Source organism: Oratosquilla oratoria, chromosome 30, assembly GCF_046742065.1.
Source record: "Oratosquilla oratoria isolate Oo_2021 chromosome 30, ASM4674206v1, whole genome shotgun sequence".
In the NCBI taxonomy this organism is placed as follows: domain Eukaryota; kingdom Metazoa; phylum Arthropoda; class Malacostraca; order Stomatopoda; family Squillidae; genus Oratosquilla; species Oratosquilla oratoria.
In genome coordinates this window covers 20,430,858-20,448,357 of record NC_134806.1, presented here as the reverse complement: position 1 = coordinate 20,448,357, position 17,500 = coordinate 20,430,858, and positions in this window count along the sequence as shown.

Genomic DNA, 17,500 nt, shown 5'->3' with positions numbered 1-17,500 from the left:
CAACACTAAAAAAAAAAAAAAAAGAAAAAAAAAGAAGAAGAAAAAAATCTAGATATATGAACAACGAAATGGAACGAACAACGAGATGTAAAAAAAAAAAAAAAAAAAAAAATCTAAATATATGAACAACGAGATGAAACGAACTTTGGAGATTTATTCCCGAGTTGCCAAAAACACGGGAGTGGGTAACGCCCCGCACAGCAGAATAATGGAACGACCCGAACCGAAGTAAACAACTCGACGTCAGGACGAAAACAACCACAGTGCAAACAAATTAGTCAATTCCAGGCAGCACCACGTCCTACCAAAAAGCTGATCTAATTTCTTATTTCATTAATCCATTGAATTATCTCTTCATTTATCTAGCTCTTCACTATCTGAAGCTGAATAGTCACGTGGCAATTGTCATGATATAAACGTAGGAAGCCTATGCATGGGTCCCACCCTCAGATGAATAAAATCATCTGGGGCTGAGCAGAAGAGGAAGATTCTGCCACCAAGTTGAAGGTTGTAGACACAAATTCGGGTGTCTTGTCGCTTGTGGTCACCGGGTCATCCTTTCGAAGAAAACAACACTCAAAAAATAAAAAAAGAAAGAAAAAAACACGAAAGCCCTCTGGAATATAAATGCCAAAAACGCGAGGAGGAGGAGGAAGAGGAAGAGGAGGAGGAGGAGGGGAGGAGGAGGAGGGGAGGAGGAGGAGGGGAGGAGGAGGAGGGGAGGAGGAGGAGGGGAGGAGGAGGAGGCAGAGGAAGCTGTGGAAGAGAAGAAGAGAGGAAAGATGGCTTTGGGCGAGCGGGTAGGGTGGTGGTGGTAGTGAGTGGGAAGGGAAGTTGGCTGTAGAGGAAGCTGCTGCTGGGGAAGACGACGAAGGTAGTTTGATGGAGGCTGCCAAGACTCTTCACGGTAGACTTGGCTTGTTAGGCGAAGACGACGCGGACGACGGAGACTCTTCGTTCTCAACTTTCTTCATTCTTTCTTCCTTTGAGGCCTTTCTACAGCCCACCACCTCGGTCGAAGAGGAGGACGGGGGAGCATGAGGGAAGATGGGGGAAGACGGGGGTTGGTTAGGTAGGACGAGATTGTAATTCGCCGACGATATTTTACTTGTGTTTCTATTTCTAGAGACAACGTCACGCTGATGTAGGGTAGTAGATGGCTTCAGAAGAGGAAGAGTGACGTATTTCATCATTCGAATGATTATGTTCTCTGTCCTATGCTTTCTGGAAAGATTCTCAAAGACATAATTTTTTTTTGTCCATTTTTGGAATTTTTGGTTCTAAGTATGTGGATACACACACACACACACACACACACACACACACACACACACACACACACACACACACACACACACACACACACACACACACACACACACACACACACACACACACACACACACACACACACACACACACACACACACACACACTCACACACACACACGCGGCTTGGCGGTGCAGTGGTAGCGCTCCTGATTGCTAATATGAATCCCACCCAGGTCTGACAATTCTAGTATCGTTGCACTGCGAGCTAGCACTTCAACTCTGGTGGGCAAAGTTAGTTTTTTTTTTTTTTTGAGTGTGTGTGTAAGATCACAACATTACCCATAGATCGAGCCATATATGAGCTCTAAACTCTCATCCTGGAAGGTAATAGCTGTTGATCACGAGTCCAACACGTGATTCAAAACCGTGGTGAAACACACACACCACATACTTTCTTGGAGTTACAATACCCAGAATAAGTAACAGTGTGAAACTACAAAGGATTACAAAGGATTACAAAGGCGGATCATGCCGAAAGGAGACCTTTTGGTACATAACTAGGTCGGATGCGAAAAAAATATAATAATGAGAAATAAAAAAAATATAAATAAAAATTATAATAATATAGATATAATAAATAAATGCATAGGTATAGTTAAATAATAAACAAACAGGTAAATAGTAAATAATAATAAATTGACAGATAAATAATAACAATAATAAACAAAAATCGAGCAAATAATAAACAAACAGACAAATAATAACAAACAAATAAACAAATAATATGAAATAGATGGCAGTCATTACAGCATCTTGCTTAGATGTTTATCTAGACGAATTTTAAAGCTTTGAACTGAACGACATTGCAATGCCTCTGCACGAAGTTTATTCCATTCATTAACTACACGTTTGGCGAAGCTCCTTATTTTTGTGATATATTCTTTGCTGTGCAGGCTTTCCCTAGACCGAAGATCTAAATTTGGAGGAAGAAAACGGGAAGTTGAGAGGGAGTAGATGAGAGAGGGAAGAAGGGATAAGTAGAGGAGTTGATTACGACATGGGGGGGGAGGGAGATTGAGTCTATGTCTCATGCAAATGTAGATGTAGTCGTTGTAGAAGTAATTGTTATTATTGTTGTGATTGGTGGTGTTAATGGTCTTGATGCTGTTGTTGTTGTTGTTGTTGCTGTTATTGTTATTGCTGCAAGGTCATCATATTAAGACAACAGGGCAGGACTCGCAGTGATGGGTTTAGATTGGACAAATTTAGATTTAAGAAGGAAATAGGCAAGAATTTGTTTACTAATAGAGTGGTCAACGAATGGAATAGACTTAGTAACCATGTAGTGAGCGTTGAAATTATCAGTTGTTTTAAGAAACGGTTAGACAACTTTATGGGTGGGTATGGCAGGTGGTCATGGACATGGAACTGCCTAGTATAGGCCTTATGGTCTCTTGCAGTCTCCTTCAAATTTATTTATTTATTTATTTATTTATTTATTTATTTATTTATTTATTTATTTATCTATTTATCTATTTATTTATTTATTCATTTGTTCATTCATTTATTGCTGTAGCTGTTCCTCTTAATATTGCTGTTACTTCTTCTGATCTCGATTTTTTTACTGTCGTTATTGTTGGTGATAGTTAGCCCAGGGCTACGGAGAAAATAGTAGAGCTGGGCGCGTTCTTCCGTGCGTTCCTAGGTGCGTTCCTCTTTAGTAAGGCCGCGGTTAGCGCTCCGAAACTATTAAAGCTTAGAAACAGGTTCATAACGAAATAGAAATCCTGTAGGCCACATACTATACCAAAGAAAAATTTCGAAGGCCACATCCAAAAGGTAGGTCACGTACTATACAGGCACCTATATTGTTTGAATAGCTTGGGAACGCTAACCCCGGCCAAACTAAAGCAAAACGCACCGAGGACCGCACATGGAAACGCACACAGGAACGCACCCAGCTCTGGAAAATAGATCGCCCTCTTGAGTACTGGTGAGAAGTCCTCCACCCCGGATATGTTGTGGTAGTTTGTGGAAACCACCAGGGAAGTCCCATTGAGACTCTGATGGTCAGATCTCAAGGCAAGTTAAGCCTCAATCACACCAAACCTGTTTCTGACCACCTTCGACCGAAAATCAAGCGATCGGTCGGCGACACAAAACCTATGCGAGGATTTGAAATGGAAAAAAAGTTAATGTGGTTGATAAGATGGAAATCTATGTACTGGGGACTATTGAGTGTGTGTTGTAATATATCTATCTTTCAATCTATTGATTTAGCTATTCATCTTATTACCGACTACAAGCGACTTCCAGGCCCTTACCTCTTTGTCTGACGCTACTCTCTCTCTGGCACTCTGTTGGTTGTCAGGCCGGACGGCCCTTCACCGCTTTCACTATGCCTCTCCAGATGGTTCTATACTCTGCCAACTCCTTCTAGTCCTCTCTTGGTGCCACCCTCTCCACGTCCTTCTTTACTCCATCCATCCATCTGTACCTGGGTCTCCCTACTGGTCGTCTGACGCTAACCAAAATAAAACCCAAAGACGACAGCATCGTCGCGAAGAGATTGGTTAAGATAATCCTAAAACGTTCATTACGGTGACGCTCGTTAAGCAGACAAAAATTATCTGATATTAGTCAGAATACACGAAGAATGTCATTTTTCTGAAGATGTTGAGCTGGACATGGACGGGGGCATGGGAGATGGGAGCTTAAAATAAGGGAGATAGAAGAAGGAAAAGTGGGAGACGAGGTATAGGATTTAGGGCGTCAAGGGCTTGTGGTTAGGTGTTCGAGGAGTGAAAATTAGGGTGGGTGAGGGAGGGGGTGGGGGGGGCGTGAAGAAAAAAAGTTAATGACCACCATGGCAGTAATTGGATGCGAAGGTAATGGATGATCATACAATCCCATTTCGTCACCGATAACCAGCATTTCCGAACGTAAGAACATAAGAATGAAGGAGATTGCAAGAGACCATAAGGCTTACACTAGGCAGTTCCATATCCATCACCACATGTCATCCCCACCCATGAAGTTGTTTAACCGTTTCTTAAAACAACTGATAGTTTCAGCGCTCACTACATGGTTACTAAGTCTATTCCATTTGTTGACCACCCCTATTAGTAAACCAACTCCTGCCCATTTCCTTCTTAAATCTAAATTTGTCCAGTTTAAATCCATTACTGCGAGTCCTACCATGTTGTCTTAATATGATGACCTTGTTTGCATCACCCTTGTTAATAGCCCCGAATCAATATTGCCATGGTAAAAGAGAGACTTAAAAAGAGCAACAGAAAACGGAAGAAGAGAGGTAGCCGATTTTAGAAATATATCAACGTTTTCTTCTGGGTAGATTAATTTTGTTTGTGAGCCCTACCAAAGCCCAAATGACCTCAGATCCAATAATAACTAGGGTTTCCATCTCGCCCTCCAGGCCAGACCCTCTTGATTGGGACATTTCCCCCGCCCCCGCCCTTTCCCCCCTTCCCACTTCCCCCGAAGTCAAAGGCTTTTTGTCAACAGGTGGCGGTGTTTGCTAACCACCTTGTCTGGATGCAAATGAGAGGTGAGCTTAGGTCAACAGCTGGTAAACACTACCAGATACCTGGTTCTCCTCGACTCAAGAACTTCGAACAAGACCAAAAGCATCACTTCGTTACCATCGAGGTGGAGGGAGGAGGTGAAGGAGTGGGGAGGGAGGGATGCCACGAAATGGGAGAGGATAGAGAGAGAGAGAGAGAGAGAGAGAGAGAGAGAGAGAGAGAGAGAGAGAGAGAGAGAGAGAGAGAGAGAGAGAGAGAGAGAGAGAGAGAGAGAGAGAGAGAGAGAGAGAGAGAGAGAGAGAGAGAGAGAGAGAGAGAGAAAGAGAGAGAGAGAGAGAGAGAGAGAGAGAGAGAGAGAGAGAGAGAGAGAGAGAGAGAGAGAGAGAGATAGAGAGAGAGAGAGAAGCCATTTGGCAACGAAGAGGCCAATCTAAACTGTCCTTGATTCCTTTCTTACTAAGGGTGGGGGGTGATGGGGGGTGGGTGGGGGAGGAGGAGGGGGTGGGGGAGGAGGAGGGGGTGGGGGAGGAGGAGGGGGTGGGGGAGGAGGAGGGGGGTGCAACGAAATAGCAGAGTCTAGTGTCAGTCAAGAAAGAGAGAAAGAAATACCATTTGACGACAAAAGGGCCAATCTAAACTGTCCTTGATCCCTTTTTTACTAAGAAGGAGCCACGGAAATGAATAAGATAAGCTGATAATAGCCAGAATAAAAGAAAAAATGACTACCAGTGAGCAAAGAGGTTAAGCAAATTAAGCTGAAGCTTAAGGACTACCGAGAGGAAACCACAGAAAATGATAAAAATCACTCGGCTCACCCGGAAAGAAAACGGTGAACAAGATGGCGTACCTCATGTCTTTTCCTCTGAACATTGCATCGATATTTCTCTCAGAGTAGAGCTTACATTTCAGACGATTAAAATCAACTATCGGCATCTAGAATAAAATATATGAAAATTTTCATTGCATTTAAGAAGTCTTGATGAAGACCTTCTTTATAACGTGGATGGTGTTGTTTAAGGTCCTCTTAGTATTATTCACTTCTAAATCTCCCTATGGTTTGAGTCCTGTATACTATGTCCTGTATACAACGGAAAACAGATATTGTAGATTTAAGATTATCACAAAAAAAAAACTAATGATAAAGAAACAAAGGAATGAACACATAAAAAACGTAAAACAATAAAAAAGAATAGAAAACGAAAACGCACAATAAAACAAATTTAAAAAAGTGAGTAGATAAAAGACAGAAATAATGATTTCGAAATGCAACGAGAAACAGATAATGCATAAAATTAGTAAAAAAGAAGATTACATAATTACGAAAATCCAAAATTATGAACAGATAACAACAAAGACTATGCAAGTCTACGAAAAAAAACAAAGGTTTTTGCATGCTTACGAAAAACAAAGATTACACAAGGCTAAGAGAAGATATAACGCTACTACGAAAAACAAAGATTACCTAATTATAAAACACCAAAATTATGAACAAATAACAACAAAGACTATGCAAGTCTACGAAAAAAACAAAAGTTTATGCATGCCTACGAAAAACAAAGATTATACAAGGCTAAGAAAAGATATCACGCAGCTACGAAAAACAAAGATTACACAGGACTACTGAAGAAAATGAGACGGTGCAGGGGTGCATAAAATATCAAAGAAGTGCACTGATATAAGAAAAATGGACTGAAGAGGACTATGAAAAAAAAATAGGTATTATGCAAGGACTACACAGTGCTACGAAAAATCAAATGTTACCGAGCCCAGGTCTGTCTTAGCCAAGACATGAACCTCAAGAAAATTCCGTGACTTCTTCATCAAAGATTCCCTCTTGGGATGCCGCGACATCTACGCTCTCTCTCTCTCTCTCTCTCTCTCTCTCTCTCTCTCTCTCTCTCTCTCTTTCTCTCTCTCTCTCTCTCTCTCTCAGACAATTTTTTTTTCTTTTTCAGAAACCTTCCGTGGTTTTTTTATTACCTTCGCCAGAAGAGTCTAGGATGAGACTCCTGCAATGGCAGGTGGCTGAGAACAAGATCATAGCCGCGTCTAAAATATTCATATTGAATTATCCTTTTTCGGTATTTTTTCAGTTTTATGAGTCTTATTCTGTGGCACACTTCTCATATTATGTGCTAGGTTGAATCAGAAGCTTTTATTCAGTTGTGAGTGGTTCCTTAGATGACGGTTGATGTTTCACTGAACAGACACATTATTATGCTTAAAAACTTAATTCTGGATGATGATGTATAATTCTATTTAGTTAAGAAGAAACTCCATGGAAGAAAGATATATATTCTTAAAAAATTCAATCTCATGGATTATATTTTCATAATTCGTTCTGGTCGAGAAGAAGTAAAATTACTAAGTACGAGTAAAGAATATTAAGTAAAATTTAATTTTTTACGAAATACATAAATCTTATTAGATAGAAGAAATTAATCTGTGAGATTGAGAAAGAAGAATAAATTGCTAGTCCAATAAATCAATATATACTTGAAGGAAAAAAAATCTATCAGGAAAAAGAAATAAATTTCAAAAAAAAAAAAAAAAAAAAAAAAAAAAAAAACCCATTACCAGATGATTGAAATGTTTCAAGCCCCACCAAAGAGGTTTCAACTGAGGATGACCACCTTGCAAGGATCGTAAAGTCTGTGTGACCCAAAATCTTCATTCAGTTTTTGCCCCCAAGTCCTCTTTGTTATCTTTCCACTGCTCTTCCACATTGTCCACCTTTTGTCCTCCTCCTCTTCCTCCTCCTCCTTTTCCTCCTCCTCCTTCTCCTCCTCCTACTTGTCCTCCCTCTCCTCCTCTTCCCCCTTCTCCTCCTCCTACTCCTCCTCCTTTTCCTCCTCCTCCTTCTACTTGTTATCCCTCTCCTCCTCTTCCCTCTTCTCTTCCTCCTCCTCCTCCTTCTCCTCCTCCTACTTGTCCTCCCTCTCCTCCTCTTCCCCCTTCTCCTCCTCCTCCTCCTTCTCCTACTCCTCCTCCTTCTCCTACTCCTCCTCCTTTTCCTCCTCCTCCTTCTACTTGTTATCCCTCTCCTCCTCTTCCCTCTTCTCTTCCTCCTCCTCCTCCTCCTCCTTCTTCTCCTCCTCCTACTTCTCATCACTCTTCTCCTCTTCATCTTCGTTTCAAGCTGAGCATCCTTGGGTAAACACTTTGTTGTGTTGATAGTTTGCGACGATTACGCAACTCCTGACTTGTTAATTACCCCCCCCCACTATCGGCTCCTCTTCTTCCTCCTCTTCCTCCCCCCTTTTCTACCTCCCTCTCCTCCTCCTCCTCCTCCTCTATCCCCTTCTTCCCTCCTCTCCTCCTCCTTTCTCTTCACCTTACTCCCTTCCCTCTCCCTCACTCACCATACCACTCTCTTTCCACTCTCTTTCCTCACCCCATCCCGTCCCCGTTCCTCTCTTTCCCTCTCTCTTTCTCTCTTCCTTTCCCTCTCTCCCTTTCCTCCCTTTCATTTACCTTCACCCTCCTTCCTTCCTGTCCTCCCTGCCCTTTCCTTCCCTTTCCTCATCCCTCTCTTTCGCCCTTCCCCTTTCTCTCTCTCTCGCTTCCTCTCTCTCTCTCCTTCCCTCTGCCTTCCCTCCCTATCTCTATGTCAGACCCGTTTTATGGCCTCTTTTTTTTCTTTGATGTGTTTCTCTCTCTCTCTCTCTCTCTCTCTCTCTCTCGCTCTTTTCTCTCGTTTCTCTCTCCCTCTCTCTTCCTTCCTCCTCTCTCTCTTTATCTCTCTCTCCCTCCTTCCCTCCTCTCCCTCTCTCCCTCTCTCTCTCTCTCTCTCTCTCTCTCTCTCTCTCTCTCTCTCTCTCTCATCCACGCACACAATTAACCATAGAGAAAATTGGGTCTCCGAGCCAGGTTGCTGACCAGGTTATGACGTCACAGACCATTACCTCTGATGACGTGGGCAGGCAGCAACGTCCGGCTGACGAGAGAGAGAGTAGTAGCGAGGAGAAATCCGAGAGCGACGGAGGGAAGGTGATGAGAGTGGACGAGGGTGGTGGGGTGGGGGGAAGGTGGAGAGAAAGTGGATCGAAAGTGGACGGAGTGGAAAAGGAATGAGAAAGTCACACGATAGAATGTGGAGGGGGGTGGAGGAAGGGAGGAGAGGTGGAGGGAGCGTGAGAGGAGGTGGAGAGAATGTGGAGGAACTGATACAAAGAAGAGCAATAGAGGGAAGATACGGACAACTTTAGGGAAAATAGAAGGAATTGAAAGGAAGGCGAGAAGAGATGGAAGGAAGGTAAATTGATGGGAGTGAGGGTAGAGGGGAATGGAGGAACGATGTAGAGGGTTGGAGGGGAAAGTAGAAAGCATTAAAGAAAAAATGGAGGTGATTTGATAGAGGAAAGAGAATAGTGACGTTAATATGGAGGGAATGGGAGGGAAAATAGAATGGAATTATGAAGGGAAAATGTAGGATGGAAAAGGTAAAAGTTGACGGGTGGAAAGGTAAGGGAAGAGGAGGAAGAAGAGGAGGAAGAAGAGGAGGAAGAAGAGGAGGAAGAAGAGGAGGAAGAAGAGGAGGAAGAAGAGGAGGAAGAAGAGGAGGAAGAAGAGGTGGAAGAAGAGGGAAAAGAAGAGGTGGAAGAAGAGGAGGAAGAAGAGGGGAAAGAAGAGGTGAAAGAAGAGGAGGAAGAAGAGGAAGAAGAAGAGGTGAAAGAAGAGGAGGAAGAAGAGGAGGAAGAAGAGGAGGAAGAGGAGGAAGAAGAGGAGGAAGAAGAGGAGGAAGAGGAGGAAGAAGAGGAGGAAGAAGAGGAGGAATTAGAGGAGTGTGGAGGGATGGGAGGGGAACGTAGAGATGGAGATGAAACACGCAATGAGAGTTGGATTACAGGGGTGTCATGGATAAATGGAGGGAAGATGATTGAAGGGAATGGAAGGACGTGGGGAAGATAGATGGATAGAGGATCTTGCGAGGCGGTGGTAGATGGAGTGGGGAGGGGAGTAAGTGGAGGAAAAGTGGAGAATCTGAAGAAAGGTGGAGGGGTAAGTCGGAGGAAGAAGGGGCTGGGTGGAGGGAAGACAAACGGAGGGAAGGTAGTGTGTTAGGGAAGTGGAGGGTGGGGGAAGGTGGATTGATGAGGGTGGAGGGAAGGTGGATTGGTGAGGGTGGGTAGATTGAAGGGTGGATTTATTACAGTAGGTAGAGTAGGGCATACGGAATGGATGAAGCTGGAAAGTGGAGGAGTATTGGGAGGGTAGAATGGAGGGCTGAATTGAGGGGGAGAATCGGGGTGAGGAAATGGAGGTAGGAAGAGGAAAGGATGGAGGAAAGCTGGAGGTAGCTTTATGAATAATGGAGGTAGGGCCAATAAGAGGGAGAATGGAGGGATGGAGGGAGGGAAGGCTGAGGTGTGAAGGTAGTGGAGGGAGGGAAGATGGAGTGAGGGAGGATGGAGAGGAGGAGTTAAGGAAGGTCCAGGAGAGAGAGAGAGAGAGAGAGAGAGAGAGAGAGAGAGAGAGAGAGAGAGAGAGAGAGAGAGAGAGAGAGAGAGAGAGAGAGAGAGAGAGAGAGAGAGAGAGAGAGAGAGAGAGAGAGAGAGAGAGAGAGAGAGAGAGAGAGAGAGAGAGAGAGAGAGAGGAGCGAGAGAGAGAGAGAGAGAGAGAGAGAGAGGAGCGAGAGAGAGAGAGAGAGAGAGAGGAGCGAAAGAGAGAGAGAGAGAGAGAGAGAGGAGGAGAGAGAGAGAGAGAGAGAGAGAGAGAGAGAGAGAGAGAGAGAGAGAGAGAGAGAGAGAGAGAGAGAGAGAGAGAGAGAGAGAGAGAGAGAGAGAGAGAGAGAGAGAGAGAGTGAGAGAGAGAGAGAGAGAGAGAGAGAGAGAGAGAGGAGAGAGAGAGAGAGAGAGAGAGAGAGAGAGAGAGAGAGAGCGCGCGCTAGTGGGTCATATGACTTGGTTGTTGTTCTAAAAGTCTTAGATCGATCCTTATCCTCAGACATCCTCTCTCTCCAAAACATTCCATGAGATGTAAGAATTCAAAAGGGATCTAGCTATCTATATATCAAAGGCTTCTCAGCTTTTGTTAGGGAGGTAGGCAGCTAAGGATCACGCCCATTTCAACCCATTTGTCACCCAATTTTTTGTCTTCTGACTTAACTCTTCCTAGATGAAAGCTGTCCTCTGTCTCACGCCCATGGTCAAATGACAGTGGGCGTGACAGCAAGATACAGGAAGAATTAAATCCTAACACCCGAAAAAAAAACTCCTAGGCTGGACTTAATGTGGGAAGTCTGGCTATTCCGTGAGATTTAGCATGAAGAAACGAAGCAGAAAGGAGATGCAAGGTTAAGTAGAACAAAGGATAGGTGAGATAGTTTAGCAAAACCGAATTAAGGAGAACAACTGAAAATGGCTTTTAGCTTCCAAGTAAAGTTGACAGCAATGTAACCTTAATGGATTCCTTTTATTAAAGAAGCCTGGGACTTCTAAGCCAAGAAATATATTTTAACTCGAAGTCGACAACAATTGTTCGCTCGAGGACTACTATTAGTAGACAACTTTGAGGGATCTCATCCAAGAATTATTTTCTTTAGGGAACCCTGAGACGCACATCCGAGCCACTTACGCTGGAACGCTTTGGTAGGAAAGTCTGCGATGTCACACATCAAGGCTCTGGAGAGACATTCTTCTTTACCACCATCTTCACGACACAAACAGTCCCGGAGGGTTGATATTGTTGTCGTTTTTTTCGTCCCAAAGTTTCGGGAGACTCTCGTTATATTTGTTATGTAGTACAAAGTATATCCGAGTCATTTTTTCCTTCTCTTCTCTCCTCCCTGTCTTCTTCTTCCTCTTTTTTCGACCCCTCTCGCTCATGTCGGATTATTTTTCGAAAGTTGCCATAAACTCCGAAGGATGAAGTTTGGGTTTGTGTCGAGTACTTTTGAGGCATTAAGATCCAGGACATTCGGATCGTGTATCAAAACACTTCGCTTTTTCGTTATGTTTCGTTCACCTTTACTTCGTTCAATTCAAGAAACATTTGCCTATTTAGTTTTTCTATTCGTATGTTTATTTTACTTTTTGTAATGTTTCGTTCTCTTTTACTTCGTTCAATTCATTAAACATTTTTGCTTATCTAGTTTTTATATTTGTATGTTTATTTATTTTACTTTTCGTTATGTTTCGTTCTCTTTTACTTCGTTTAATTTATGAAACATTTATTTTTGCTTATCTAGTTTTTCTATCCGTATGTTTATCTATTTCACTTTTCGTTATGTTTCGTTCTCCTTTACTTCGTTCAATTCATGAAACATTTTTGCTTATCTAGTTTTTCTATTCTTATGTTTATCTATTCTACTTTTCGTTATGTTTCGTTCTCTTTTACTTCGTTCAATTCATGAAAATTTTTTGCTTATCTAGTTTTTCTGTTCGTATGTTTATCTAATTTACTTTTCGTTATGTTTCGTTCTCTTTTACTTCGTTCAATTCATGAAACATTTTCGCTTATCTAGTTTTTCTATTCTTATGTTTATCTATTCTACTTTTCGTTATGTTTCGTTCTCTTTTACTTCGTTCAATTCATGAAAATTTTTTGCTTATCTAGTTTTTCTGTTCGTATGTTTATCTAATTTACTTTTCGTTATGTTTCGTTCTCTTTTACTTCGTTCAATTCATGAAATTTTTTTGCTTATCTAGTTTTTCTGTTCGTATGTTTATCTAATTTACTTTTCGTTATGTTTCGTTCTCTTTTACTTAGTTCAATTCATGAAACATTTTCGCTTATCTAGTTTTTCTATTTGTATGTTTATTTTACTTTTCGTTATGTTTCGTTCTCTTTTACTTCGTTCAATTCATGAAACATTTTCGCTTATCTAGTTTTTCTATTTGTATGTTTATTTTACTTTTCGTTATGTTTCGTTCTCTTTTACTTCGTTCACTTCAGGAAACATTTATTTTTGCTTATCTAATTTTCTATTCGCATGTTTACTTATTTTACTTTTCGTTATGTTTCGTTCTCTTTTACTTCGTTCACTTCATGAAACATTTATTTTTGCTTATTTAGTGTTTCTGTTCGTATGTTTACTTATTTTACTATTTGCTTATTCATTGATTCATATACTCCATTAATACTTTTATTGATTTACTTGTTTTTTCATTAGCTTGTTTGTTGGTTGAATAATTATATGATTATCTATTTTCATGTCGATCTATTTGTCAATTCATGTAATTGATAGACAATTTATTGGTTTATTTCATCTCTAAATTTCTGGCTGCATAAGGTTTACCGTATAGGAACATTTATTTGAAAACAACACACTTTAGAAATTAATAGTTTTGGTGAAACATCGCATGCTCCATGTTTTTTTTTTCTCGAAACTGAGACTGGCCGTAACATCCTATTTCAACCTTCACATTTCTTGTCTCGTGAATATTTTCTTCCTTACCAAAGGATTACAAAGGCGGAGCATGCCGACAGGAGACCTTTTGGTCCATAACTAGGTCGGATGCAAAAAAAAAAAAAAAAAAAAAAATATATATATATATATATATATACAGTATATATATATATATATAATGATAAACAGATAAATATGAAATAAATAGATAGGAAATAAAATAAAATAGAAATTATAATGACATAAATAACAATAAATAAAATGAACAAATGCATGGGTTTAGTTAAATAATAAACAAACAGGTAAATAATAATAAACTGACAGATAGATAATAATAGATTAAAATCAAGCAAATAATAAACAAACAGACAAATGATAACCATCTCCTTTCCGTCCCAAGTCCCTCCTCCTCCTCCCCCCCCTTCCCCATCCTTTCCCTCGTCCTTCTGGTTCCTCTCCCTTCCAACCTCTCCTTCCCTCATTCTGTTCCTTTTAACCACGACTTATATAATTTATTCTGGCTGTCTTCATGCGATTCAATCACCCGGAAGTGATAAGTTTCACGAGTCGATATTTCGATCCGAGGGAACGATGAGAAAGCCCTTCAGGCAAGAGGAGGAGGAGGAGGAGAAGGAGGAGATAAAAAGGAGGAGAAGAAGAACACAAAGAAGAATACGAAGAAGAAGAAGAAGAAGAAGAAGAAGAAGAAGAAGAAGAAGAAGAAAAAGAAGAAGAAGAAGAAGAAGAAGAAGAAGAAGAAGAAGAAGAAGAAGAAGAAGAAGAAGAAGAAGAAGAAGAAGAAGAAGAAGAAGAAGAAGAAGAGAAGAAGAAGAAGAAGAAGAAGAAGAAGAAGAAGAAGAAGAAGAAGAAGAAGAAGAAGAAGAACGCGAAGAAGAAGAAGAACGCGAAGAAGAAGAAGAAGAAGAAGAAGAAGAAGAAGAAGAAGAAGAAGAAGAAGAAGAAGAAGAAGAAGAAGAAGAAGAAGAAGAAGAAGAAGAAGAAGAAGAAGAAGAAGAAGAAGAAGAAGAAGAAGAAAAAGAGAAGAAGAAGAAGAAGAAGAAGAAGAAGAAGAAGAAGAAGAAGAAGAAGAAGAAGAAGAAGAAGAAGAAGAAGAAGAAGAAGAAGAAGAAGAAGAAGAAGAAGAAGAAGAAGAAGAAGAAGAAGAAGAAGAAGAAGAAGAAGAAGAAGAAGAAGAAGAAGAAGAAGAAGAAGAAGAAGAAGAAGAAGAAGAAGAAGAAGAAGAAGAAGAAGAAGAAGAAGAAGAAGAAGAAGAAGAAGAAGAAGAAGAAGAAGAAGAAGAAGAAGAAGAAGAAGAAGAAGAAGAAGAAAATGACCAGCTAAATAGTCTGTGTGGAAGAATCAAAACAGGGACGGACGGGTCCCCACGAGCCCAACTGCCCAACCGCTCAGTCATCGAGGTAGTTGATAATGAGGCCGCGATGCCAAAAGAGGCATTAACGAGGCATTCCGTCGATAACGATGCCCTAGCCTTGATGACGTCATGAAACGTCATTATGAAACGTGACGTCATTTGGAAACGTTGATGCCTGGCCACAGACACCGAAACGTTTTTACTATGTTCACCTAATGACTTGAAGAGGCCACAACGTTTTGATGACGTCATGACGAGGGTTTTACGTGTAACAACTCTGACGTCACGATACGAAGAAACATCTTTGACGTCATTTCATGTAACTATGATGTATTTTACCTGAAGAAAAGGGAGATATATCTATGACGTCATAAACAATGGATAAGTAGTGTGTTGTGATTATAAGATTATCAGGTAGATCAATGATGACGTCATACCATTAGAACTGTGACGTCATAGAATAAGAAGGAGAATTATGACACTGTATTGTGAGAGAGTGTGGTAGTATAGTAGGTGAATATAAAATGCGAGGTGAGGAGTGAGCTAGAAAAAAAAGAACAATCACGTCACAAAATATCAGTCACTTACAGTCTTCCATAACACCATCATATAACGAATCATCTGTGACGTCATGTCGTATACGAATCATGCGTGACGTCATGTCGCAGGGAATGACGAGCGGTGGACTCATCACGTCAGGAGGACCCCGCCAACTTGCCCGGACTATTTCGACTTCGGTAATGACTTGTTAACTTGGACCAATCATATTGCTGGCAGAGTGAGCTAACAGCTCTCGTAACGACATGGGGACTTGGCAACGACCTGAGGACTTCCATAACGACCGGTCGTTAGTTCGCGACAGAGAGGGAGGGAAGGGCACCCCTCCCGCCTCCGTAACCACCAACACAAATTTTACGCAGATCTTGAGGATCAAGCGACTAGCTGGATCTGTAATAGAGTATAAAGTCTTTATCACTTCGTAACAGGTACTCAAAATTACTTTTTAATCTTTGGTTTTATAAGACTACATACTCGTAGACGACGTTTAAATCATTCATATAAAAAAACTCTAGTGAATTTCTTATTAACATTAATATCATCTTCAGAAAAATATACAGTCCGTATGATATTATAGCTTGGTAGAGATTTTCTTTATTGATGTTGCTGAGCCGTTTGGTAAGGAATTTTCAATCTTGTCAAATTACATTTTTATCTTCGTTTCCTGATCTTTCTCTTATGTGTACATTCTGATAAGCTTTTCCATTTAAAGGCTGAGGAAGTTTCTGTTTCCTATGTAAACACGTTACAAAGGTCTCTAAGTTGAGTACAAAATACCAAGAAATACTTAGCTGTGGCAGAAGTCGTTTTCTCTTACCTTTTGTCTTTGGGCACGGAGGGGTGGTGGCCAAAGAAATACATATTGATTTCACAGAGGAAGACAATAACTACACACAAGTATGGAAGGTACATTACACCTTACGGGCTTGCCAATATGGCCTTGGTCTTGCTTGATCACGCACCAAATGGTCCTCGAATGGCCTGTTCTGCCAGTTCATGAGGCCTATATAACAACACAGTTGACACATAAGCGTACAGTTGCCAAATATATACGTTACTTTATGGCTCCTAACGCATTCCGTACCGCGTGGCATTTTTATTTTCATTTCGCTACCGATAAACAAATGTACTTAAATTAGTAGGAACCACGACCCACCCCGACACACCTACCTGGTCTCGTAAGGATAACATCCAGGGATTTAGTAGTCTTTCATGGACAACAAATACACTTCGCTCAAACACTCTGTCCATTTTTAAACTTAGAATCCCACTGTCGGTGGAAAAAGATAAAAAGTGAGATGATTGTTCCTGTATATTTCGACCACTCTCTGTGGTCCTCTTCAGCAGAATGATTACAAAGGTATAGTACAAGAATATATACATAGTAATGAGGTACATGAAGGGGGACATGGGAAGACACAGGTGAATATACCCTAGGTAGGGTGATCGTTGTTGGAACCAATAATGTTTGAACATATTTCATTAACTGCTAATGATGTAATACAGTCCGGAATCCAATGACCTTTTGAGATGTTGAAATTCGAGACATCTTTGATGAAAGAAGATTCTATTATTTCATTACTATGTATATATTTTTGTACTATACCTTTGTAATCATTCTGCTGAAGAGGACCACAGAGAGTGGTCGAAATATACAGGAACAATCATCTCACTGGGTTCTAAGTTTAAAAATTTTACCAATGTGTTACGACATTAGTGCTATCTACTTTGTCCATTGTTCAGCAAACTTCACGCTTAGGGCAGATAATTTTTATGACCGTCGCGCACAGGATTCGAACCCACTGCTCTAATACCAAGAGGCTCCATTGTCAGTTGTCTTAACATTGTCAGGCGACTGATAAATGAGCCTCTTGGCATCAGAGCAGTAGGTTCGAATCCTCTGCGCGGCGGTCATGAGAATTATCTGATTGATGTCGCTGTTCACTAGCGAATTTCTCATATTCACGCTTAGGTGCTCCCACATAACACAATTCGTAAATGAAAAATTGTCATAAACGTTAAGACGCATAGCATTCTTTTATCTACGCATTCTGTAACTCATTTATATAACAACTAATTCATTTTCTTCCTTAATTATTGGTTTACTTACACATAATACAGTTCATAAATGTAAAATTATCATAAGCGTTAAGACGTATTACATTCTTTTATTTATGCGTTCTCCAATTCATTTATATAACTACTAATTGATTTTCTTGCTCAATTATTGATTTACTTATTTTACAGTCACTAATTTATCATTTACTTGAGGGTTACTAATTCATATATTCAAATATCTATTCATATATTCATTCGCCTAATCTGCTTGCTTGCTAGCTTACTTATCTGCCTCCTTATCTATTCATTCGTTTATATATTTATCTAATCAGTTATTTATTTGCA